General features: G+C 43.7%; 1 long non-coding RNA gene across 1 annotated transcript; it reads right to left on the bottom strand.

Annotated features, from left to right (window-relative positions):
- Positions 1 to 1,013: 1,013 nt before the first annotated feature.
- On the bottom strand, positions 1,014 to 26,987 carry LOC120398438. Its single transcript, XR_005594411.1, has 3 exons — positions 26,820 to 26,987; positions 18,978 to 19,069; positions 1,014 to 1,786 (listed from the first exon to the last, which is right to left on the bottom strand). It is a non-coding gene; the product is annotated as an uncharacterized LOC120398438 (long non-coding RNA).
- Positions 26,988 to 27,213: the final 226 nt, after the last annotated feature.

The raw sequence follows: 27,213 nt of genomic DNA, 5'->3' as shown, positions 1-27,213 counted from the left end.
TCTGCAAAAGGTTGTCATTACCATAGAACAGTGGTTTTCAACCTAGGGCCCGCAGACTATGTGTAAAATTTAGCAAGGGATCCATCTGAAACTTTATATCGATCCACAAATGAAAAAAGGTTGAAAACACCTGGTATATGGCACTGATGTTTTGAAGAGGTACCTAGAAAAACCTGCACTGGCCTGGAACAAGAGACTGCTGCATAAATGCCTTAGAAACCCATATAAAAGCAGCAGCAGCAGCGATGGATTGCCCACCTAAAACATGAAAAAAGAACCCACATGTCATTTATAGTAAAGAAAAGCATTTCAACAACTGTTCACTCTTATGAAAATATTAGCCTTGCAGTGCTGCCAAGGTCAATAAAAGCTTATGTTGTCTGTCATATAAGTGCCAGTTGTGAACATTAGATGCCTGCGGGCTGGGCTGGTCTAGTTTGAACATATGACCTTTCAGAATATTTTCTTCCAGTACTTGATCTCTCCTGATCTGAGGTTGCAAATTGGTCTGGACTTTGTCAAAATTAAGTAGTTTGTGTAATGTGGACAAATTTCTATTGGTGACATGCTGGTAACTGAGACCACCAAATACATTACTGTAGTGAACTCCAGCCACATGTGAATCCAGGTTCACAGAGGTAAAAGACAAGGACATAATTCCACTTGACCATGTAGCCTCCAGTATATAAATTAGATTTGGATAATCTTGCACAACAAAGCTATTGGATGAACTGGTGAAGCATACTATAAGAAACCAGATACAAAAGTCTGCAGTAAATTACAGTTAGCTTGCCAAATTGCATAAGTACATTTCGGTTGAAGCTAAAAAAAAAAAATTATCCTTGCAAGTTAATCCAATTTTGGGGAATTATCGAATTCCCCCAAATTGTGAGCTAACTCCTGGCTCACATAACAAATGGATACAGTTTTGTCACAATTACAGCATATGGAATTTATTAAATAAATATTCCAAAATACTTGTGGGATTGTTTTTTGTACAACAAACCACAACAGGTTTTATATTTTTCTTTCTTATATCTCTTCTCTTTGTTACCATCAACATCATGTAACAATGCAGCAAAAGGTGGGGGCAATCATGACCCTTTACTTAAGATTATGGATTAGAGGAAAGAATATATTTCTACAGTACAAAAACCTATATAGTCCAGCAAACTGCAGCTACACCCACCTTCTGCTGTGATTCCATCAGATCTCAGTACTTGTGTGAATCAGTACTTCAACAGGAGCCATGTAAGGAACACACACCTGCTGCAGAAAGTGCTGGCAATTCAGTAAACCGCACTCGTCATCCCCTTGAATAATTACAGAACCTGTTCTCCTTCATGGTGTTAGGCAGGCAGACACTGTTCTGCTGGTTGTGCTGGGCCAGATCCTCAGCTGGTGTAAATCAACATAGCTCCATTGACTTCAAGAACATTTAATGACTTCAGTGCTGTTTGGGGATATGCCCCAGTGACTTCTGGATTAAATCAAAATCCTGACTATTTAGGATCATCAACGATCCCAGGGTACTTTCTGAAATATGAGTCGTTGTATTAATTTCAGCACCCTCGCCAAATTCCAGACTGGGCAATAACATCGCATGCACCTAAAATTCCCTCTGCAGTTTCAAGTGTTGGCTTTCTACCCAGGGCTGTTGGGCAGCATTGCTGTGTGCTGTTGAACATCTGCTGAGTTTTGTCCCAGAGACAGGATGCATTTCAGTTATATATGAAGTAACCATTGTGTGTAGCATGTAGTTAAGTTTGCAACTCGCTCTAGCATCCTGCAAGATGAAAAGGTGTTATACAAGTGAAAGCTATGACATTAGAATAGCTTATTTTTCTTTACTATTCACCAGGACTGAGCTTTACAAGTGTGCAAAGGCCTTCTCTACACCAGACTATTGTGGATAAATCTCCCACCAATTTTACTACCACCAGTGCAATTTCACCAGATAGCAGAAGTGCTAATGTAGACATGGCATTGATGTACAGCAGTGTTTTATCCTCAAGCAATACAAATAGTCCTATTCTGAATAGGATTAGACCACATGTCAGTAAAAAAAAAAAAAGCCATTGTCCTATCTATACTAGCACTCCCACCATTATGCTGATAAAAGCAGAGAGGGAGATTTCCCAAAAGAAGCTAGTATAACTACAAGGCTAAGAAAGAAACTGCGTTGAAGAGGAAAGGAAGAAATTGCAGCACGGGTCAGCTTGTACAACTTTGTAGAAAGAAATTAGTAACAATAATTCATCATTTTTCTAGCATTTGGTTTAGTTGCATTAAGCCCCTTGATCATCTCTCCAAATTTACTGTCTTTGGTGGTATAGTGAGCAAATATCACTAGCTGGAGGAATCTTTTAGGATGCTAATTAACTTTTCTTAGGGGTGGAATGTTTCACCTTTCTCATGACAGAGTGCCAACCTTGGGGCACGCAGTCAAGAACCAGGGCAAAACCCCCAAACTGGTTGTATGTTCTATAAATAGATCTCACCAACCCCGTAATAAATATGAACGCCTGAAGCACTATAACAGCCTTGCCATGGAGTCACAGACAGTCCCCTTGGGCATTCCAGTCCATCTTGCCGCCCAAGCAAGCTGAACTTTGTGATAGATGGCCCCTTACACCAAAAATCACAACCATATTCAGGTTACTCCCAGTACCAAAGGACCAGTCACTTAACCCAGGTCAATTGTACTCTGATCTGAAGCCAAAGATAATGCTTGTAGCCTATCCTGTAACAAACTAGTTAAATGTTTATTAACTAGGAAAAAGAAATAAAAAAAAGTTATTCACAAGGGTAAAGCAGGTAAACCATATACACACAAATGAGGCACCATCTGAAATTCAAAAGGTAATAGAAGCTTCTATAATTAGCAGCTTTTATATCCTTTTGGGCTAACCCAGCCCAAGCAGCATGGGGATCTCTTGCTTATGGTTAAGAATCTTTGCCCCTCAGAGCCCAGACAGCATAAATATGCCAGTTTCTCCTTAACAGGCATTTTATTCCCTTCCCCCAGCATTCAAGCTGTGATGAAATGCAGCTTGTGCACATACCCTCTTCAGAAGTGTTGGGTGACAATTAAAATAGTTTGTCTACAATGGCTTGCCTGGTGTCTACAGGCCTTCTTTTGTTGGTGAGAAGATAACACCTCTTGTGCTAAACTAGCATTTCATATTTGGTAATGCTTCTCCCACGACTGCAGAGAATTTACAGTCTTAGCAAACATTTTTATAGTTACAGAGCAAACATGTAAACATTACCTTATAACATGGGATACAGATATTATAAGTAAGATTAATACATGCAGCATCCTACAAACATTCCACAAAGTCTAAACACTAAACACATTCTTATAAACACTAATATCTACTTTAATAAAACTAACACACAGGTAAGACAGACTGGTTTCCAGCTATGTATTTGTCAGTGTTCAGTAAGGCCCAGGGCCTTGGCATGAGCTGACGCCTGGTCTGCCAGCATCATAGGGGGTCTCAGAGGGTACGTCTACACTACGGGACTATTCCGAATTTGCATAAACCGGTTTTGTAAAACAGATTTTATAAAATCGAGTGTGCGTGGCCACACTAAACACATTAAATCGGTGGTGTGCGTCCACGGTCCGAGGCTAGCGTCGATTTCTGGAGCATTGCACTGTGGGTAGCTACTCCGTAGCTATCCCATAGTTCCCGCAGCCTCCCCCGCCCCTTGGCATTTCCGGGTTGAGATCCCAGTGCCTGATGGGGCAAAAATCATTTTCGCGGGTGGTTCTGGGTACAGCCTCACCCCTCCCTCCCTCCCTGACAGCGGCAGACAACCGCTTTCGCGCCTTTTTGCTTGGTGAACCGTGCAGACGCCATAGCACAGCAAGCATGGACCCTGCTCAGCTCCATACCGCAATCGTGGATGTTTTAAACACCTCGCGCACTCTCGTGCAGTATATGCTGAACCAGGACCTTCGAACCGAGGCGAGTAAGAGGCGGATACGGCAGCGCCGCGATGACAGTGATGAGGACGTGGACACAGAATTATCTCAAACCGCTGGCCCCGGCGCTTTGGAGATCCTGATGGTAATGGGGCAGATTCTATCCATTGAACGCCGATTTTGGGCCCGGGAAACAAGCACTGACTGGTGGGACCGCATTGTGTTGCAGGTGTGGGACGATTCCCAGTGGCTGCGAAACTTTCGCATGCGTAAGGGCACTTTCATGGAACTTTGTGACTTGCTTGCCCCTGCCCTGAAACGCCATAATACCAAGATGAGAGCAGCCCTCACAGTAGAGAAGCGAGTGGCGATAGCCCTGTGGAAGCTTGCAACACCAGACAGCTACCGGTCAGTCGGGAATCAATTTGGAGTTGGAAAATCTACTGTGGGGGCTGCTGTGATGCAAGTAGCCAAAGCAATCACTAAGCTGCTGCTACGAAGGTTGTGACTCTGGGAAACGTGCAGGCCATAGTGGATGGCTTTGCTGCAATGGGATTCCCTAACTGTGGGGGGGCGATAGATGGAACCCATATCCCTATCTTGGCACCGCAGCACCAGGGCACCCAGTACGTAAACCGGAAGGGGTACTTTTCAATGGTGCTGCAAGCACTGGTGGATCACAAGGACGTTTCACAAACATCCACGTGGGATGGCCAGGGAGGGTTCATGATGCTCGCGTATTCAGAAGCACTACTCTGTTTAAACGGCTGCAGCAAGGGACTTACTTCCCAGACCAGAAAATAACAGTTGGGGATGTTGAAATGCCTGTCGTTATCCTGGGGGACCCAGCCTACCCTTGATGCCATGGCTCATGAAGCCATACACAGGCAGCCTGGACAGTGGTCAGGATCTGTTCAATTACAGGCTGAGCAAGTGCAGAATGGTGGTGGAATGTGCATTTGGCCGCTTAAAGGCTCGCTGGCGCACATTACTGACTCGCTCAGACCTCAGCCAAACCAATGTCCCCTATGTTATTGCTGCTTGCTGTATTCTCCACAATCTCTGTGAGAGTAAGGGGGAGACCTTTATGGCGGGGTGGGAGGCTGAGGCAAATCACCTGGCCGCTGATTACGCGCAGCCAGACACCAGGGAGATTAGAAGAGCACACCAGGAAGCGGTGCGCATCAGAGAAGCTTTGAAAACGAGCTTCATCAATGGCCAGGGTACAGTGTGACTGCTGTGTTTGTTGATGAACACCCAACCATTTGATTGACTCAGTCCCTGTAAGCAACTCCCCTCCCCTTCGAGTACAGCTTACTTATGCAAATAAAGTCACTCTCATTTAAAAGCATTAATTCTTTATTATTACATTATAAAAAGAGGGAGAGAAGTAAGGGTGTGCTTTGGGAGGAGGAAAGGAGGGATGGAGAAGGCCATTAAAAAAAAATTCAGAGTAACGGCATCCTTCTGGTTGGGCTGTCCACGGGGGTGGAGTGGGCGGGTGCACGGAGCCTCCCCCCACGCGTTCTTACACATCTGGGTGAGGAGGCTAAGGAACATGGTGAGGGGGGAGGGTGGTTATACAGGGGCTGCAGCGGCACTCTGTGATCCTGCTGCCGTTCCTGAAGCTCCACAAGACGCCGGAGCATGTCAGTTTGATCACGCAGCAGCCCCAGAGTTGCATCCCGCCACCGCTGATCTTCCTGCCGCCACCGCTGATTTTCCTGCCGGTCTTCCTGCCGCCACCTCTCATCTCGGTTGTCCCTCCTGTCCTCACGTTCATCCCTCCTGTCCTCACGTTCACTGGCCTCTTTCCTGTAATTTGAAACCACGTCCTTCCACTCATTCAGATGAGCTCTTTCATTGCGTGTAACTTCCATAATATCTGAGAACATCTCATCTCGCCTTCTTTTCCTCCGCCTTAGCTGTGCTAGCCTTTGGGATGGAGGAGGGACGCGTGACAAAAGTGCAGCTGCATGAGGGAGATAAATATTTAGAAAGATACATTTTACAGAACAATGGTTATACTCTTTCACAGTGAAAAGCACTATTCACCTTACATAGCACATGTGATTTCCCTACAAGGTCGCATTTTTCATCTTAATAGTGACTGCTTGCATCTCTGGGGTTACAGATCTCACAGACACAGGTCCAGGCATCAGGATTCAGCTTGCATGCGGCCATGGTAAGCCACTGTCTCAGTGATTTCCCCCCCAACGCATGGCTACTACCACGCTAGCTCCCTGCTAATCAACAACCTTCCCCTCCCCACCCACTGCTTGTCCGGTAGCTTGGGAAGCTCGCCTCGCCGGTGACCAAACAGAAAAGATCATCGGCATTTCACCCTCCTCCCCGCTTCGCTACGTGCAGGAAAGTGTTTTTAAGCTGCTGCATTCCACGAACCCAGTAGAAAAATGGCCACCCCCCTTACTTAAATTCCTGATTTTTAACCAGGTTATCCTGAACGATATCACTTTGCTGAGGATAACAGAACAAGATAAAGAGCGGATGCTTCTTGAATGCCAGCAGTCCCCGGGACCATACGCTGCGATGCTTTGCCACGCAATGATACCTGATTACTTGCTACATGCATGGCATGGTAAAGTGTCCTACCACGGTGGGCAGAACAAGGATGCCTTGCCCAGAAACCTTCTGCAAAGGCTTCTGGAGTACCTACAGGAGCGCTTCATCGAGATGTCCCTGGAGGATTTCCTCTCAATCCCCGGACATGTTAACAAACTTTTCTAAGTAACTATACTGTCTGCGAATGCATCCCAAGTCCTCAGGGCAAATCAATCATTAAAAAAGGCTTGCTTAAAAAACACTGTTTGCTATTTGCAAAGGTACACTCACCAGAGCTCCCTTCCAGGGCGTCATTCTCTGCAATAGTTGCTTGCGAGGGCTGGGAGCAGGGTAATTCCGTCAGGGTGATAAAAAGCTCCTGGCTGCTGGGGGTCACGGAGTGCTGTGTGCTCTGCGAGGTCTTCCTCTTCTTCGTCCTCGTCATCGTCCCCGGCTGCATAATCCTCAGACATGGCAGAGATTACAACCCCCACCTCGGAATCCACAGTCAGGGGTGGGGTACTTGTGGCGCAGCCCCCTAAAATTGCATGCAGCTCAGCATAGAAGCGGCATGTTTTTCGACCTGCCCCGGACCTTCCGTTTGCTTCTTTGGTTTTCTGGTAGGCTTGTCTGAGCTCCTTAACTTTCACTCTGCACTGCACGGAGTCCCTGCTGTGGCCTTTAGCAGTCATAGCCTTAGAAATTCTTTCAAATACTTTTTCATTTCGTCTTTGGAACGCAGTTCTGTTAGCACTGAATCATCTCCCCATATAGCGATCAGATCCATTACCTCCCGAGCGGTCCATGCTGGGGCTCTTTTTCGATTCTCAGGAGACTGCATTGTTAACTGTGCTGATGAGCTGTGCGTGGTCACCTGTGATGATGAGCTCTCCACGCTGTCGAAGCAGGAAATGAATTTCAAAAGTTCCCGGGGCTTTTCCTGTCTACCTGGCCAGTGCATCCGAGTTGAGAATGCTGTCCAGAGCGGTCAGTGGTGCACTGTGGGATAGCTCCCGGAGGCCAATACCGTCGATTGCGGCCACACTAACCCTATTCCGATATGGTAATACCGATATTAGCGCTACTCCTCTCGTCGGGCAGGAGTACAGAAACCGATTTAAAGAGCCATTAAAATCGATATAAGGTGCCTCCTAGTGTGGACGGTTGTGGCGTTAAATCGGTTTTACACTCGTAAAACCGATTTAAACGCCTAGTGTAGACCAGGCCTAAGTAAACTCCATTTATAAACCTTATAGATATTAAGGGCTTGGCTATGCTTACATTTTATAGCGCTCTAACTTGCTGGCTCAGGGGGATGAAAAATCACCCCCTGAGCGCAACAAGTCTGAGCACTTTAAAGCGCTAGTGTGGACAGGCTTTGAGCACTGGGAGCCACGCTCTCAGCGGTTGGAGCTAATCCCCTCGTGGAGGTGGATTACCAGGAGCGCTGGGAGACCTCTCTCCCAGCACTCACACTTCAAAGTGCTGCCACGGGAGCATTCCTGCAACAGCGCTTTGAAGTTTCCAGTGTAGCCAGGCCCTAAGTCAAGTCTCGGGGCTTGTCTATATGGGAAAGTTGTACTGGTATAAAGTTAAAGTGTGAATTTAAGCCAATATAGATATACATTACTAGTAAATCCTCTTGTGTAGCCACACTTATTCCAGTATAAAAAAGTGCCTTTTTTCAGTTTAGCTTATACCACTTGGGAGGAATGTGCAAGCTAAACAGGAAAAAAAGAGCCTAAAACTCTAATACCAAAATACAAGTGTTGACACAAGGGGTTATTCCGGTATAACTATACTGATATAACTTTCCTGTCTAGACAAGGCATTACCTACTGTCTGCCCTGAAACCTTAGGTGATTTTTGTGCTGTGCAGCTTTGGCTCAGAGCCCAGATACCAGCAGCCCGTCTAAAGCACACTAACCTCAGCCTGGCTTCACCACCCTGGTTACTCCTTGCAGAGTGACATCAACAGCACCTCCAACTCTCAAGTCTCCCCAAAACCATCTCCCTTGCAGTGCCCAGTCCCTCTCACTGGACCCTCACAGAAGTTATCGAGTTCAGTGCCCCCAAAGAAACAAAGCACATACCAGTCTGTTAGTTTGGCTGAGGATTTCACCCTTCAGTGTGATACACAGCACTGAGATGGGGTTGTGATAAAACCAGAATGAAGCCTGGTCTACACTAGGCGTTTAAATCGGTTTTAGGAGCTTAAAACCGATTTAACGCCAAAACCGTCCACACTAGGAGGCACCTTATATCAATTTTAATGGCTCTTTAAACCGGTTTCTGTACTCCTCCCTAACGAGAGGAGTAACGCCAGTATCGGTATTAACATATCGGATTAGGGTTAGTGTGGACGCTGATCGACGGTATTGGCCTCCGGGAGCTATCCCACAGTGCACCACTGACCGCTCTGGACCGCAATCTGAACTCGGATGCAGTGGTCAGGTAAACAGGAAAAGCCCGCGAACTTTTGAATATTTCCTGTTTGCCCAGCGTGAGCTCCGATCAGCACGGGTGGCGATGCAGTCCAAATCAAACTAAAAAGAGCTCCCGCATGGACCATGCGGATGTGATCGCTGTAAGGGCAGGCAAATCCGTTCTATCAGCGCTCCGTTACAGAAGATGAAATTCAGAATCCTTTTTTAAAAATCTCCAGACAGACGCCATAGCAGGGACTCAGCGCACTGCAGCGTGACAAGTGTAACGGAAAGCCAAAGAATCAAATGGACGCTCATGGACTGGAGGACTGAAGCTATCCCACAGTTCCTGCAGCCTCTGAAAATTATTTGCATTCTTGGCTGAGCTCCAAATGCTTCTAGGGTCAAACACAGTGTCCGCGGGTCATGGCATAGCTTGGCAATCTACTCACCCACCCCCCACCCACCCCCAGAAGCGAAAGGTAAAACAATCCTCTGACTCTTTTACATGTCACCCTATCTTTACTGAATGCTGCAGAGAGACGCGATAGTGCAGCAGTCAACACCAACATCCTTGCTCCCCCCCCCCCCGCCATGGGCGGCTGATGGTACAATATGATGGAAATCCATCCTCATCATCAGCATCAGCTGATCATGCAAAAAGCTGGAAATCCATCCTCATGATCAGCTTCAGCTGATGGTACAAAAGGACTGGTAACCGTCCTCGTCATCAGCCTATTGGCCCTAATTTTTTCTGGTGGATGGATGGTGCAATATGGCTGGTAACCATCCTCATCATAGCAACAGGGGGCTGAGCTCCATCAGCCCCCACCCTTCATGTGTAAAGAAAAGATTCAGTTGCCCCTGGACTAGCAGTGGGATGCTGGGCTTCTCTCCTACACACTGCTTAATGTCCTGTCTGGACTATCATAGCAGCTGGAGGCTGCCTTCCACTCATTTCTCACTAACAAGTCAGTGTGTCTTATTCCTGCATTCTTTATTAATTCATCACACAAGTGGGGGGACAATGCTACGGTAGCCAAGAAAGGCTGGGGGAAGAACGGAATCAACAGGTGGGGTTGTTACAGGAGCACCCCCTGTGAATAGCATACAGATAATTTCTGCAGGCTCTGACACAGAGCAGCTGTGCTCTCTGGTTCTATGATACGGTGGTTCTCTAGCACACTTGCCTATATTAGGCAGCACTGATTCTATTTTTAGATACCAAAAAGGTATCTAAAAGGTATCCGTTCTATCCGTTCTATCAGCGCTCCGTTAGAATCCTTTTTTAAAAATCTCCAGACAGACGCCATAGCAGGGACTCAGCGCACTGCAGCGTGACAAGCGTAACGGAAAGCCAAAGAATCAAATGGACGCGCATGGACTGGAGGACTGAAGCTATCCCACAGTTCCTGCAGCCTCCGAAAATTATTTGCATTCTTGGCTGAGCTCCAAATGCTTCTAGGGTCAAACACAGTGCCCGCGGGTCAGGGCATAGCTTGGCAATCTACTCACCCACCCCCCACCCACCCACAGAAGCGAAAGGTAAAACAATCCTCTGACTCTTTTACATGTCACCCTATCTTTACTGAATGCTGCAGATAGACGCGATAGTGCAGCAGTCAACACCAACATCCTTGCTTCCCCCCCCCGTCATGGGCGGCTGATGGTACAAAAAGATGGAAATCCATCCTCATCATCAGCATAAGCTGATCGTGCAAAATGATGGAAATCCATCCTCATGATCAGCTTCAGCTGATGGGACAAAAGGACTGGTAACCGTCCTCGTCATCAGCCTATTGGCCCTAATTTTTCTGGTGGATGGATGGTGCAATATGGTAACCATCCTCATCATAGCAACAGGGGCTGAGCTCCATCAGCCCCACCCTTCATGTGTAAAGAAAAGATTCAGTTGCCCCTGGACTAGCAGTGGGATGCTGGGCTTCTCTCCTACACACTGCTTAATGTCCTGTCTGGACTATCATAGCAGCTGGAGGCTGCCTTCCACTCATTTCTCACTAACAAGTCAGTGTGTCTTATTCCTGCATTCTTTATTAATTCATCACACAAGTGGGTGGACAATGCTACGGTAGCCAAGAAAGGCTGGGGAAGAACGGAATCAACAGGTGGGGTTGTTACAGGAGCACCCCTGTGAATAGCATACAGATAATTTCTATGGCTCTGACACAGAGCAGGTGGTTCTCTAGCACACTTGCCTATATTAGGCAGCACAGATTCTATTTTTAGATACCAAAAGGAGGGATTGACTCAGGAGTCATTCCCAATTTTGCTTTTGCGCCCTGGCTGATCGGCCAGGGGCACTTATGACAGCAGCCAATGGTACAAAACGATGGAAGGTGCAATATGGCTAGCAACCACTCTTGGCTTTTGCACCCCTGGCTGATTGACCAGGGGCACTAGCAGCAAATGGTACAAAAGGACTGGTAGCCATGATCATCCTCAGTTCCAATTTATGGAAGGGTTTGGATGGTGCAATATGGCTAGTAACCATCTCTGCTGTCATGCAAAAGCAAAAGCATGCTTCTGTGTAGCGCTGCTGAATCGCCTCTGTGAGCGGCATCTAGTACACATACGGTGAGAGTCACAAACGGCAAAACAAGCTCCATGGTTGCCATGCTATGGCATCTGCCAGGGCAATCCAGGGAAAAAAGGCGTCTGCCGTTGCTTTCCCAGACGAAGGAGTGACTGACGACATTTACCCAGAACCACCCGCGACAATGATTTTTGCCCCATCAGGCACTGGGATCTCAACCCGGAAGTTCCAAGGGGCGGGGGAGGCTGCGGGAACTATGGGATAGCTAGGGAATAGCTACCCACAGTGCAACGCTCCAGAAATCGACGCTAGCCTCGGACCATGGACGCACACCACCGATTTAATGTGTTTAGTGTGGCCGCGCGCACTCGATTTTATAAAATCTGTTTTACAAAACCGGTTTATGCAAATTCGGAATAGTCCCGTAGTGTAGACGTACCCTGAGATTGTTAACAAAAACAGAGATGAAAGTGATAGAAGAGAGAAGTGTGAATACAAGTAAAACAAAACATGTGACTAAAACTAAGTTACAATCTTTGTCTAAGCAGTTTTCTTGCCTATAGTCAGTTTGCAGCTACTCTTGCCTCCTGGGCTAAGAGACTCCACTTTCATGAATTCAAAGAGTGCTGCTCCCTTTTGTTCCCTAGGTGATAGATACCCCCAACGACTTTTTCCAGTTTCTTATATCCTCAATGTTTTTCTTTGTTTTCAAAGTCAGGTATCTCTCCTGGGAGTCCAGCTTTTTGTGACTACCAGGGAGTCAAAGTCAGGTTAATTTTTGCAGTCTCCTGTGATTTTACAATGCAAATGAACTTTCTGAGATCCCTGATGCAAATGAATATACCATTGTCCTTGGCCACACTTGGCGTGATATGCAATTGAGCCAGAATGATGTTGGCCATTCGCCTTTGTCTGAAGGGAAAAAAAAAAACCACCACCCACTGTTTTGCCTTCTTGGTCCATTTACAGATTTCAAAACCTAATATCAGAGATTATCCATAATTTCACATACAGCATCATTGCATACATTTCACAGTGATATTAATGACCAGTGGGTTATTAGTTTTCAAATGATACATTACAAGACACTTCTAAATAAATATAATGACAATGGTATGTGAGGTGTATTGAGCTGGTCAGGCCAGCTGAGGTTTATTTTTACATACAAGGCAGCTCCTTGCCCTCCAGCACTGAGGTGGTCTTAGAGTCACAGTGATTAACATAGGTTTCAGAGTAGCAGCCGTGTTAGTCTGTATCTGCAAAAAAAACAGGAGTACTTGTGGCACCTTAGAGACTAACAAATTTATTTCAGCATGAGCTTTCGTGAGCTAAAGCTCACTTCTTCGGATGCATAGAATGGAACACACAGACAGGAGATATTTATACATACAGAGAACATGAAAAGGTGGAAGTATGCATACCAACAGGCAGAGTCTAATCAATTGAGATGAGCTATCGTTAGCAGGAGGAAAAAAAACCATAAAGTTTTTTTTCCTCCTGCTAACGATAGCTCATCTCAATTGATTAGACTCTGCCTGTTGGTATGCATACTTCCACCTTTTCATGTTCTCTGTATGTATAAATATCTCCTGTCTGTGTGTTCCATTCTATGCATCCGAAGAAGTGAGCTTTAGCTCACGAAAGCTCATGCTGAAATAAATTTGTTAGTCTCTAAGGTGCCACAAGTACTCCTGTTTTTTTTTTAGTGATTAACATAGTTTAACTGCAGATGTAGACCAGAACAAAAAGTGTGTCCTTCATTGTTTTATAAAACAGGGTTAAAACCTGCAGTTTCACCAAAGAGCTTGGATGGATTTGCCAAGGAGTAGTTTTTTTCCTAATGTACACTAGGCTTTACAGTAAGTACTGTTATCATGTTAATAGCGCCTTCATCTCAGGAAGGCTTAGTGTGTTTCCTGGTTAATTTTTGTTAATCTTTTACACAGTAAATTTAAACTCATTGTAATTCATATAAGGAATACAATTCAGAGCAAATGGCTAGACTTCACTGCCACTATGGTGTATAAACCTCCTATCTAAGGTACTTCTGTGGCCCCCATGACCATAAAATCTGACCCACCTCACAATCATTTATGCATTTATCCTCAAAACACTCCTGTGAGATATGGAAGTGCTATTATTTGCATTTTGAAGATGTCAAAGTGATAACAGCATTTAATATCAGGTAGAGAAGGGATGGCTCAATTACTCTGGATGACAATGACTTTTTTGAGGGGCGGGCAGGGTTTAGACCAAGGCCCACAGATGAACCTCCAAAAACAGTGTTGAACTCAGGATGCTAGAAGTGGATGGACTGAAAATACCCCATTTTCTATGACCAGAAGATCAGTCACTGCAACATAGATGTATCATATAACTGATATCTATCTACCAATTCTTACAATTTTGTGGATTGGCCAAACCAAACCAAATTTGGATAGCCTTGAGTTCTGTGACCATCTGCTGATTCTAGGAGGTACAGGTTCTTCTTACATGTTCTTTAAGCAAAAGCTGGTAATACTATAGCTGTTAACATCTGGGTATCTATTTGTAGTCATGTTAGGGGGTGGAAGAAGAATAGGCGTTATGGTCAGGTTTTACCATTCACCAGGTAAATTGCAAGGCCATCCATGAAACAGCATCCTCCAGACAATTCAAGAATCATTTCAGTTATAACCTGCTTTCCCAGCAAGTGAAACATTATTACATTCTCTGGAGTACTAAAACTGGAATATTTCACATCCCTCTTCTCATGACCTTAGGAAAGCAGAGGGGAGGAAGGAGCTCACTATTAAAGAAAGAATGAATCTGAGAAAAATGCCACAATCCATGCACCTTTAGGGCTGAACTCGCCTGGACCATGGAACTATATAAATACTATCCCAATGGTGTAGAAAGCATGTAAAATTGAAGGTGATGAGATTAGCAGGCATTTTCTTGTCTCTGTGCATAATATCTTCCTATGAAGAACCTGATGGAATGAGTGTGGCTCCTCCTAGCCAAGTCTTAAACAAGACATAATTCTGTCCACATTTAAATCAAAGTTGCTGTCCTTGCATGATGTCAATGGAGCTGTGCCAATCTGCATCACCTGGGGGATCTGGCCCATAGTATGAGATGAGCTTTTTGATTCATAAGGCACTGATGTTGCCATGATTAACAGCACTGATGCATGACACCTGGGCACATTTCTCATCATGTGTGTAAGCAACCTAGAAACAAAGGCTGTAAAATATGTGTGATGTGCAAGTCATAGCAGCAAAGAATCCTGTGGCACCTTATAGACTAACAGACATTTTGCAGCATGAGCTTTCGTGGGTGAATACCCACTTCTTCGGATGCAAGTAGTGGAAATTTCCAGGGGCAGGTATATATATGCAAGCAAGAAGCAAGCTAGAGATAATGAGGTTAGTTCAATCAGGGAGGATGAGGCCCTGTTCTAGTAGTAGAGGTGTGAAAAACAAGGGAGGAGAAACTGGTTCTGTAGTTGGCAAGCCATTCATATTTAATCCTGAGCTGATGGTGTCAAATTTGCAGATGAACTGAAGCTCAGCAGTTTCTCTTTGAAGTCTGGTCCTGAAGTTTTTTTTCTGTAGGATGGCCACCTTAAGATCTGCTATTGTGTGGGCAGGGAGGTTGAAGTGTTCTCCTACAGGTTTTTGTATATTGCCATTCCTAATATCTGATTTGTGTCCATTTAGCCTTTTCCTTAGAGACTGTCCAGTTTGGCCGATGTACATAGCAGAGGGGCATTGCTGGCATATGATGGCGTATATTACATTGGTGGATGTGCAGGTGAATGAACCGGTGATGGTGTAGCTGATCTGGTTAGGTCCTGTGATGGTGTCGCTGGTGTAGATATGTGGGCAGAGTTGGCATCGAGGTTTGTTGCATGGGTTGGTTCCTGAGCTAGAGTTACTATGGTGCGGTGTGCAGTAACTGGTGAGAATGTGCTTCAGGTTGGCAGATTGTCTGTGGGCGAGGACTGGCCTGCCACCCAAGGCTTGTGAAAGTGTGGGATCATTGTCCAGGATGGGTTGTAGATCCCTGATGATGCGTTGGAGGGGTTTTAGCTGGGGACTGTATGTGATGGCCGGTGGAGTCCTGTTGGTTTCTTTCTTGGGTTTGTCTTGCAGTAGGAGGCTTCTGGGTACATGTCTGGCTCTGTTGATCTGTTTCCTTATTTCCTTATTTCCTCGTGCGGGTACTGTAGTTAATTTGACACCATCAGCTCAGGATTAAACAAAGACTATGAATGGCTTGCCAACTACAGAACCAGTTTCTCCTCCCTTGGTTTTCACACCTCTACTGCTAGAACAGGGCCTCATCCTCCCTGATTGAACTAACCTCGTTATCTCTAGCTTGCTTCTTGCTTGCATATATATACCTGCCCCTGGAAATTTCCACTACTTGCAGCTGAAGAAGTCGGTATTCACCCATGAAAGCTCATGTGGCAAAACGTCTGTTAGTCTATAAGGTGCCACAGGATTCTTTGCTGCTTTTACAGATCCAGACTAAGGGCTTGGCTACGCTTGCAAGTTGCAGCGCTGGTGGAGGCTTTCCAGCGCTGCAATTATTCTCTGTCCACACTTGCAAGGCACATCCAGCGCTGCAACTCCCTGGCTGCAGCGCTGGCTGTGCATCCGTTCTGGTTGGGGTATAAGGAATGCAGCGCTGGTGATCCAGCGCTGCTCATCAGGTGTGGACACACACCAGCGCTTTAATTGGCCTCCAGGGAATAAGGAGATATCCCAGAATTCCTGTTCAGCCACTCTGCTCATCAGTTTGCACTCTACTGCTCTGGCCTCAGGTGACCCGCCCTTTAAATGCCTGTTTGCTGCAGCCAGGTGTGGAGTGCAATCAGTTAATCTTTACAGGTGACCATGCCTCCACGCGGCAAACGAGCCCCAGCATGGAGCAATGGCGAGTTGCTGGACCTCATTAGTGTTTGGGGGGAGGAAGCTGTGCAGTCCCAGCTGCGCTCCAGCCGTAGGAATTATGATATCTTTGAGCAGGTATCAAGGTCCATGCTGGATAGGGGCCATGATCGGGACGCGCTGCAATGCAGGGTTAAAGTAAAGGAGCTGCGGAGTGCCTATTACAAAGCCCGCGAGGGAAACCGCAGGTCCGGCGCTGCCCCCACGACCTGCTGTTTTTACAGGGAGATGGACGCGATACTTGGGGGTGACCCCACTGCCAATCCTAGGACCACGATGGACACTTCTGAGCAGGGTGGGGGACAGGAGGAGGAGGAGGAGGCGGTGGGGGGGAGGAAACCGCGAGTGAAGGTACTGGGATGGGGGAAGACACCCCAGAGTCCCAGGAGGCATGCAGCCAGGAGCTCTTCTCAAGCCAGGAGGAAGGAAGCCAATCGCAGCACACAGCAGTTGCTGAAGGACAAGCAGAGGAGCGAGTTACCGGTAAGCGGCTTTTATTTTCAGGGTGGAAATGTTTCGGGAGAGGAGGGGGGGTTAGGGCTGCATGCCTAGATGTGGAATAACCCATTGATGTGGTCTATCACGTCGCGATAATCAGCTGCAGTAATCTCCTCAAAAGTTTCAGCCAGAGCGTGGGCAGTGTGCCTGCACAGGTTTATAGGGAGAGCCACTGTGGTCCTTGTCCAGTCAGGCTTTAAAAGAGAATCAAACTTAACATCTATGAGTGTTCCAGGACAGCGAGACACTAAAGAGGCAGATGTGCTTTGGATCAACCTATGGGAGAGGAGAGAACAGTTGAAGAAGGCAAATAAACACATTTTTTAAAACCCAGAGTGTCCCAGCTGCTTCATGGGAAATAGGAAGAATAATTAGACCATTGGCTTTTTTGTGTTTATGTGTGTGTTATAAAAACCTTCTTTGAGAGATTAATGCCATAACCACTTAGACCATAATTCTCCTTTGAGGCAGCAATTTAAGACCACATCACATTTTTCTCATATCTGCCTATTACCAGCGCTATCAATTTAAATATCAACAGTTGGTGAAAAATGACATATCTACACTTTTTGTTGTTGTTAATTAATGGGTGGAGGTCAAAACCCTTCCACCTTTACCCACTGATTTAATTGGAAGTTCTGCCCACATGTGAACTCACTGAGAATTGCAGGGTTTATCCCAGGTATTATCCATAACTATTGTCACCATACTTAAATAATATAACAATATCCCTGAAGTATGTGAGAGACCAGCCTGCAGGGCCTGATCTAAAGACCACTGTAGTCTTTGGGAATTCTTCATTGACTTCAGTGGGCTTTGAAGCAAACTCTAAATTCTTTAAACTATTTTAAAGTGGATTTTGGCTGCCGGCCAAGAAAAAAGACTTGAAAAAGAGCAGAGAGGTTCCTGTCTGATGACCGGGATGTATTTAAGGTTTCCCTGCTTTCCAGGGACAAGAGACTCACTTTACAGTATAATTGTATCAAGACCGGCATTCAATCAAAAAAGGAAAAAGTAGTTCATTATAAGAATCTATTTGTTTTAGCACAGCTATTGTGCCCTAGCCTGTTAAAGTGTTTGAGTATTTATCTCAAGGGTGAAGAAAGCTTTATGGCTAGCTAAATACACAGCTAATGCAGGTTAAAATGCCTTCTCTCTAATGTTTTTGAGGTTTAACTTTAATGTATGGCACTACTACTTTGTGGAAGGGAAATGAAATGTAATGTAGAAGAATCTAATGACATATGATGTATCAAATCAAGGCTTAGAGAGAGAATACTACTTTACGGATAAAAGATGTCAGTCAATTTACGGCTCTTTGTATTCATTTAAATGAATAGATGTTAAGAAGATAATCACCATTTCACTTCTGATATTTCATTGTGTACACACTAACTCAGGTTACAAATTGGGATTTTTTTAGATGATATATTTTGAATTTTTTATATATTCAATATTTTATAAGTTAGAAAATCACCTTATTTAAATTGCTGGCACAGATGCATTGATTTTCATCATTCAACTTATCTAATTTATTTAATCTGATCAGTTTACGATTTCCCTCTCGCTGAAACCATTATAACTCGATTGACTCCTCATTTATTCAGCGACTTCTTTGAAGTTATTGTGGCATAAACAACTGAGAATGTTTCCTCCAAACATGCATTAAGTAACAAAATTGTATATTTCCTAAATAAACAGCTCTACTCCACCCCCTGTTCCACTCCGCAAACTCCGGCCCGAGCCACAACATCACTCCTCCCCCAGCTCTGCCCACAGCCCAGCTCTGCCCTTATTCCCTCTCTGCCCCCAGGTCAGCTCCACCTCTAGCCCCAGCTTCTCTCCCATCCCAAGTTCTGTCCCCAGCTCTGCCTTCAGCCCAAGCTCCTCTGCTGAACCAACTGTGCGGTAATGGGGGGGGGGAACACAGACAGATTTCATTACTGGTAAGGGGGGAGGGGGCGCAACAGAAAAAGTTTGGACACCACTGCAATAGCTGGAGCCTCCACCCAGAGTTGTCGTCCTATTTCTGGCTCAGAGAAATTAAAATAAAACAGTCTGGTCACCTTTACAGATGGTTCTTCTGCACTCGTGAACACTCAGTTGTCTTTTAGGAACATGGAACCACAAATATCTTTATTTGAGGAAAAGGAAAAACCTATTAAAAGAAACATGAACATGATGCATATTCCATACAAGAAACTGAGCTAACCAAATCAGGGCATCAGGAGTTTGGTCAAGCCCACAGTTCCAAATTATAATTGTGAAACTTGGAGGGCCAGACTCTTATTCTCACCAAAAAACCCACCCACCTAAAACCCCCACTCATAAGGATTCAGTGGTAGTCAAATGGTGTCAAGGAGTGGCTGTCTTCCACTGGTCTGCTCCTGCCCAGAGACCCCCAATCTCTGCCAGGTCCTGCTCCATGTGCAGCTACCTGATCCAGTTCTGCGATACCTGTTCTGCTTCTGAGGACTTGGTGGGCCAGTATATGGCTATGTCTGTCCTATACTGTTGTTAGGCTGGTCAGGCCTTGCTGCAAAGTCAGCGCCACATTGCCATTGCCAGTAAACTGGTCCGACCCTGCAGATTTCCTCCACACAAAGTGCAAAATTTTCAGGTGGGGAACCCAGAGAAAAAGATGACTCTTGAGTTTCTGATCTTTAGGACGGAGCCCATTTCCCCACACACCCTCTGTTAATCTTGATTTTCATTTCAAAACCCAAGTCCCCTACCTATAAGTGGATGATCCATTCACTCCAGGCATATCCTGCACAATTTCTATACCCTTTTAGGAATATAGTTATAATAATCTCTGATGTATACAATCAAAACAAATTTCAACCAAAGCAGCAATACCCAGTAGGTGGAATTATGAATAAATAATATTATAATTCATGTAAATGAAGCTGGGTTTCAGTCCAGGGCCCTGTAGTGAACAGTTAAGGTGTGCATCTACATCACCTTACTGCTCTCATCCCTGAACTCCATCCTACCGTGCTTCTTCTACCTTACCTCAGGGAGAGGGACTGCAGGCTTCCTCCTAGCTGCTCCCCCTACACTATTTTCAGCCTCCTAGCTTTCTAGAAGCCCCAACCTGTTCCCTCACAGGCGAGCTTGCTTCTAATTAGCTCCCTCCTCACAACTTAAATCTCCCCTGTTTGCAGTTTACTGGCTGATTGGACCCACTTGGCCTAATTCAGGTCTTGCTGGGCCCATGTAGGGAGTAAACCCAATCACAGTTTCTCTAGATCATGCTCATTTTCCCTTTGTAGGTGGTATCCATATTATCACTTGGCATGGAAGCCATGTTGGTGGCATCTTTAAAGCATGTCCAAAATGCTGGCCATTGTCTTGTTCTTATCATATTTGATACTTTCAGTTGGCTGGCTCTACTTAGAATTTCTGATGTTGCAACTCTTTCCAATGGACTCTGAAGATCTTCCACAGGAATGAATTGTCCTTTTTATCAGTTTATGCTGTAGATTTCAATTACACTACTCCATCTCACCCAGAAGAGCTATTCAGTAGATTGAGCCAACAGGTGTATCAAGCTTGTCTTAACTTTACAATGAAGTTATGTTCCCACTGAGGAATTTTCCATTTACACAATTTCCTCAGGGGGGACAGGAGGGGAAATCAGATCTTAGATTATTTGGATAACAGTGTGGGATGGAAGGTTTGCAGGTATCTTTGAATTTTGGTCAGTGCAGTCCTACAGAAGATGCCACAGCTTCCTACCATGAACAACATGCTTGCCCCATACACCAGACGGGAAGCTTTGGGACCATTATTAGTGAGGATTGTCAATACCTCTTTTCATAAAGGCAGGATGCCAATCATCTGTAAACAAGGGATGCTGAGATCTGTAACCAAGAAACCACTGACACTAGCAGCCTTGCCAAATATCATCCAGTCTCTAATCTCCCCTTTCGGAAGAAGGCTGTTAAGAAGGTAGTGGTTAAGCAGCTCTAGTCACATCTTGGATCCAGAGGTGTTTGATCCCAACTAATCTGATTCTCAGTGTGGGGGGTTATGGGTGTGAGGGAGGGAGGGAGGGGGAAGAAAGCCAGAGAGAAAGTGGTGTTATCCATCACTGATAATCTCCTACAGAGAATGGACAACTTAGCAGCTTTCAGTACTAATGGCCCCTGCGTAATTTTGAAGGAATCTACAATAGTTCCAGTCTTTCCTTGCTGAGAGATCCAAAAGGGTGGTCTTCGTATTTACTCATTCTTCCTCAGCACTCTGGTAATCAAGATTCAGCACGGTTTCATCTGGTCACCTGTTAGATGTGATACAGCTGCTGGTATCAAGAGTGAACTGTTTGGGTCTGCAGCATCATAAACATCAGACAGTCGAATCAACACCTTTTGCTGAATCCAGATATTGAGGTCTGACAGAGGACAAAGGTGGGGAGGTATAGGGAAGTAAATCAATTTATGCTACATGTGGCCAACTATATAAAGTTATGCTGATAAGCATAAGAAATGCACCAGGATCACAACTGCACCTTCTGTTGGATGTGTACATCTGACCTTTGCCAATACAATATGCAGTTTGCAGGTCACTTTGGATCCATTGCTGCTCTTACATTCCCATAGGACAACCTTGCAAGTTAATGCCCATTTTTAATCTATGGTTACCCAAAAGGCATGAGCTCTTCCTCTCTAATGTGGACTTCACCACAGAAATGTAATACCTTTACAACCAGAAGGTAACTTTTGTTACCTTCAGGGCTGCAATGAGCATTACCTGGGGATACACTTTTAGAGTACTCAGAAACTTCAGCTGGCACACCTTGTCTCTTCAGTTAAGTGATCCATTATAAGCATATAATCACAAAGCAAGTTTCTTAGGGGGGTAGGATCCCATTTCTTCTTTTTTTCTTTTCAGCACCAAGCACGTTATCTAGCTCAACTAATAACAAACAAACAAGAGCAGCAGCAGCGTTTTGCATTGGTTATCTGCTGCCTCCTGGTGCAATACAAGGGTTTGTTTATAATCTAGAAATTCCTAATTGGTCCAGGGCCCATGTATCTGAAACATCTCTTTTCACCCCATGTCTCACGGCAGGTGTCATTTTCTTCTGGAGCTGGCTGACATCTTCTGGGGTAGAAATCTTCAAGACTAACAAAAGGGTGTGCTCAGTCACCGGCTCCCTCTGGCACTCTACTAGACCTGATGTTCTGGACGCTTAAGGGCACAACACAAGACCTGTGTATTAGAAAAAGGTTAATAGCAGGTCTGTGCAGCATATGGAAGCTAGGAAATTTAGCAGGTGGAGAATTCAATCCCTGCCTCATGTAAAATTATCATTACTAATTTGAACAACTGTTTTTTGTTAGGTCCAGGGAAGAGGCACAATATCAAGTTGCAGAGCGAAACGGGTGACTCAGAAAAATGGCAAGTGGGGTCATCTGTTGGAGAGATCTGCTACTTGCAGAGGCCTAAGGTGCAGTGCCAGAGGTGGGATATTCTCTCGAAGTAATGTTCTCCCCACCCCTCCCCATTTTGGTGCAAGATTACCTTAAGTGGATGCAGATCCAGTCAAGGAGCAACTGTCAGCTCAGCCCATTAGGGACTGTGATGCTAGCACTGAGAACAGAGGCCATTTTGCAGTAACAGACATAGCCATAAAATTAACAGATCAAGAGTAAACTGAAGTACTTGTTTTCCCAGGAGCTTCTAGTCTCTGCCAGCCCAGAGAAGGTAGCACTAAGTATGAAACCCATACAGTGATCTCCCATTGGGCAGCAATCTCCATTATTACTAGACAGCTGGACCAGCCTATTGATGGTGTACTAAGGCTCTGTGGCTTTAGATTTCTTTGGCTAACACATCATTGTTTTGGAACAATATTGCCAGTTAGTTTGTCACCTAACATGGAACAGAAGATCTGAGTCTCTTAGCCCAATGAAATCTTGAAGAGAATAAAACAGATTAAAACACAAGGACCTGTTGCCAATAAAGAAAGAGAATGGGTCAAGTGTTTATGATCCAGATTGTATGTGGACAGTAAGTAGAATAACCTGCACACACTAGGGATGAAATTCTGACCCTGTTGAAATCAATGGGAGCTTTGCAGTTGACTTCAGTGGGGCCAGGATTGCACCCTAGGTATTTCCCCACATCTGCAGGTAATATGGTTTTGAAACATGGTACAGCTTTAATTATTGCAGCACTTAAAGAGGCAACACCCCACACACATAATTCCTGCCCATTCAAAGCAGTCATAATTGGGTTAATGTAACAGAAAGCCAAGGTGTAGCTAGGTTATCATCCAAAACAGGTTTAACATAGAGCCTACAATCAGCAGGATACTTGGAAAAAACGAATAGCCTTGAAGGGATAATCACTGTTTGGAAGTCAAGTTATGTAAAACATATTTCCCCCTGTGTTATTGCTTCAAGTTGTTTGATTGCACCTAGTATGTGTACAGAGTGAAAATTACAGAATCTTCACCCTTACTGGTTTAGGCTCTGTTTGTTGTAATAGCTACTTAAGTTTTAAAGGGTTTTCTTGCCTTCTTCCTTTGGTCTTTCTTCATGCAGGTAAAAGCTGATAGGAGTAAAGTAATGAGACGGGATGAAGAAATAAGCAGCCAAGGAAACACTGCCAATTTTCTAAATCAGACGCCAATGCTTTTGGCACCTTCTTGTAGTTTACTAAACACTGAGTCCAAATTTATCATCAAAGAACTAGCTAGGCATGCAGATTGCACACATGGTCCATATCTCTCTCAAAGGAAAGCTTACAAACCTAGACTACTTCACAGTATCACTTTCTTTTAAAACATAGATCAAATAAAAAAAATCCCCAACACTACACTGTATATACTATAATATATAAAAATATACAATTGTATTTCTCCTTTTCCCCTTCTGTATTAATCCATATAAAATATATATATAATGTACATACACAAATGTACACTAAAAACTAGATACAGAATACATTTTAAGATAATATAATACATCAACACACACAAGTGGATTGTGAGTGCTCATACTGATTTGATGTAAATATCTCTGGTATGTAAACTGAGATATTAGAGGCATATATTAATAGATCAATACAGAATCCCCTGATATACATTAATAAAATATTTTAATCCCTGGATTCTGATAACATATACAAGTCACTTCTTTTGGTTTCATGTTATCAGTAAGAAGACTGAAGTCTGGCTCCATGGCCCTTATCCAGCAAAGCACTTCATTACATGTGTAGCTTAAGCAACTAATAAAATTTAATATTAATATTATAACTAAAATAGTACTATTGACTACTCAGATGCTTAAAATTATGCATATACTTAATTGGTTTGCTGGATCAGACCCTTAAATAGTAATCAAAAACATTAAAATTGATGCTTGCCAGTGTTTGAAAGGGGACAACAAGGGACACATCTTGCATGAATTTGAGGCTGAAAGGAAGGGTCATTATTGTGTGTACTTCAGCTCATTCTCATCTTTCTTTCTCCCTTTTTCCTACTCTTGTTCCCTTTTTGTCAACCATTAGTAGGGACAAGCCAGGATATCACACAGACTCCTGCATTTTCCAAACTGAACACTATACAGTCTCATCTGTGTTTACAGTAGTTTAGGAGAGCTCTCTTGCAGGAACAGTTGAAATATGATTTTTTGATATTTTGCTTAGCAGTAACTTTTTTTTTCTAATATTGTGGGCAATTTGACTTACAAGTATATGCTACTATGAGAACCTTAATTTTTTATTTCCTGCTTATGAGGGGGAATTGACTTCAGTGGAGTCAGGATTTCATCCCGACTCATTGAATGTCTAATTAATGTGCTCATTTTACATTTTAAATATTACATTATGGGGCAGATCTTCAGCTGGTATAAATTGAAATCAATAGACTATGCTATGACAATTTGCACGAAGATCTGGCTACACACATACCCATAGAAATATATCAGTCTTGCAAAATTCTACTTACCTTCTTGATCATGGTTAAGTAATTTTTTATGGGCAAATACTATTAATTTTTTCATTATAATCACCATTGCGGTAAAGGGCTGGAAAGTAGATTTTTGCCTGGGCTGTTCAATTTTCACTCCAATTTTACAAGGTGAAGATTATATTTTTATACAGATAAACACAGATAAAAGAATCTAAACAGAAGAGGATGGGCAAATAAATACATTTTACCAGTTTGCTAGAATGTTATTAACTGTGGAGATGAAGGTCATGCTTCATGTCATCTGAAAAATAGTTTTGCCTGTATTTCCACAGTCTCGTTGCCTTTTCCAGAATCACCATCTAATTTTCCCTAATTTTGAGATATATATTGTGCCTTAACCCAAGATAGCTATTTTAATAAATTACACATTTTCAATATAATTCTTAATGTATCACATGTGCAACAGACTCTGAGGACCATGCTCTGCCTTCCACTATGCAGGACAGCTTATAATTCAAAATAAGCAATGAATCATTAATGATAGACACCTGCATAGGGGAGGTCCAAATAAAATCCTGAGTCTGTCTCTTATATTAGCACTCAGACTCCAAATATCATGATGTATGTAACTTTATACTTTGTATCTATTTACCATAGTAAAAAGTAATTAGGGAAAAAATAGCTGTTTATATTGCTTTTTTGGCTTCCTCTTTAGTCTGGCAATTGGATAAATCCCACTAATAGGTTGTTACAATGAGGGCCCTTCCCTTCCCAGTTAAAGATTTTACATTTTTTTAAAAATAAAGTGGAAGGAAATTGGGAACCAAAACATCCTTCCAAAGTGAACCATTTTGACATTTCTCCCCAAAAACTGTTGACTGAAACAATTTGCCAAATTGACCTAAATTTTCTAATTGTTTTGATCGACCTAAATTGGCATTTTTTGGTGAAAAAATTGATTTTAATGAAAGATTTTACCCAGCTCTTCTCCATAACCTATTGAGGTAGGACACTGCATAATCATTTGGAGCTCATTTTATGAGATCTGGGAATTATGATTTTTTGCCCACCATGTTGCCTTTATTTATTGCAATAAAAGCTGGCAGGAAATTTGAAAAATTCTGACTAAAATTTTTTGCAAAAGCTTTGAAAATATTTTGTCAAACAGATTTGCTGTCCTTTGACCATCTGAAACAGTGGTAAAGGTTTTTCAAACTTTGAAATTTCAATGAAAATTTTAAAAAAATGTTCCCAAATTGAGCTGCTCTAACTTCAGTTCTGTTAATCACTATTTCTGTTACCATGCCAAAAGGACTTTCTCAGTGTGTGCCTATGCAGCCATGTTTATTTGGGGCCAGACAATGACTGGCATCAACACAGCTGTGCAGTAGATTTAGGCCCTTTGAACTCCCACAGCTACATTAGGGTTCCCTTCATCAAGGGTGCAGCTGTCAGAAGGAAAGCAGCAGCTGATTCCCACTACTTAAGAATGACACTGCTTCTCTCTCTCACACACACACGCGCGCACACACGAAACCTCACAAAGTTTGGTAAAATTCAGGTTCAGAGCTGGATCCAGACTTCGTGATTGGACGCCTCTCTAATGATTATGGCAAATATTTCAGAACATCCGCTTGCATTTCCAGTGCAAACAACTGGGCTTGAAGCAGTAAGTAACTGCTACAAAGTTCAGCAAATCAATATTAAAACTGCACGATCTGAAGAGGGTGGGGAGTATAATTTGTGAGGGGAAAGCTAGGAGTGCTTTCATCAGGAAAATTCTTCTTAATGGATACACCTCTTTTGTGTAATCTGATATATTCCAAAAAGAAAAATTGCTTTTCCTTAATATCTCTATAAGCCTGAGATAAATGTCTTAAATGGCAGAGAGAGACTAGAAGTATCAAAAGAATGGGAGATGAATACCACAACAGGAAGGTAAATTCCTCCCCTTTGCCCCTCCTCCAATGCAAATACTACTTACCTTGTTTGTTTCATTATAGGTGAAGTGAAAGAGCGGAGAAGGAAAAGTACTCATAACACAGCACCAGCATGGCCTCCAGATGTTTTCTGAGTAATAAAGAACCCAGAGGACTGAGAAGCAAATCCTAATCCAGGCAGTCTCCATACAAAGAGACTGTACTGCTGAGAGATTAACAGATTTTACCCAGAGAAATACTTTGGGACTAAACTCTTAACTTATTCCACCTGGTAGGACCCTCCTGAGCTTACTCATCTGCTATCAAACTTGAGGCAGCTGACAGGTTTTTAAATGAGGGACTCCTTTGGGTCACATTACTTAATTATATGGTACATCCAGGGATACGCACATGGGTCTTTTATGGTAAATGCTATGACTGTCTTAAAAACTCATTAAT

Source organism: Mauremys reevesii, linkage group 2 (genome assembly GCF_016161935.1).
Source record: "Mauremys reevesii isolate NIE-2019 linkage group 2, ASM1616193v1, whole genome shotgun sequence".
Lineage (NCBI taxonomy): Eukaryota > Metazoa > Chordata > Testudines > Geoemydidae > Mauremys > Mauremys reevesii.
This window is presented reverse-complemented; position numbering and strand designations above follow the sequence as displayed.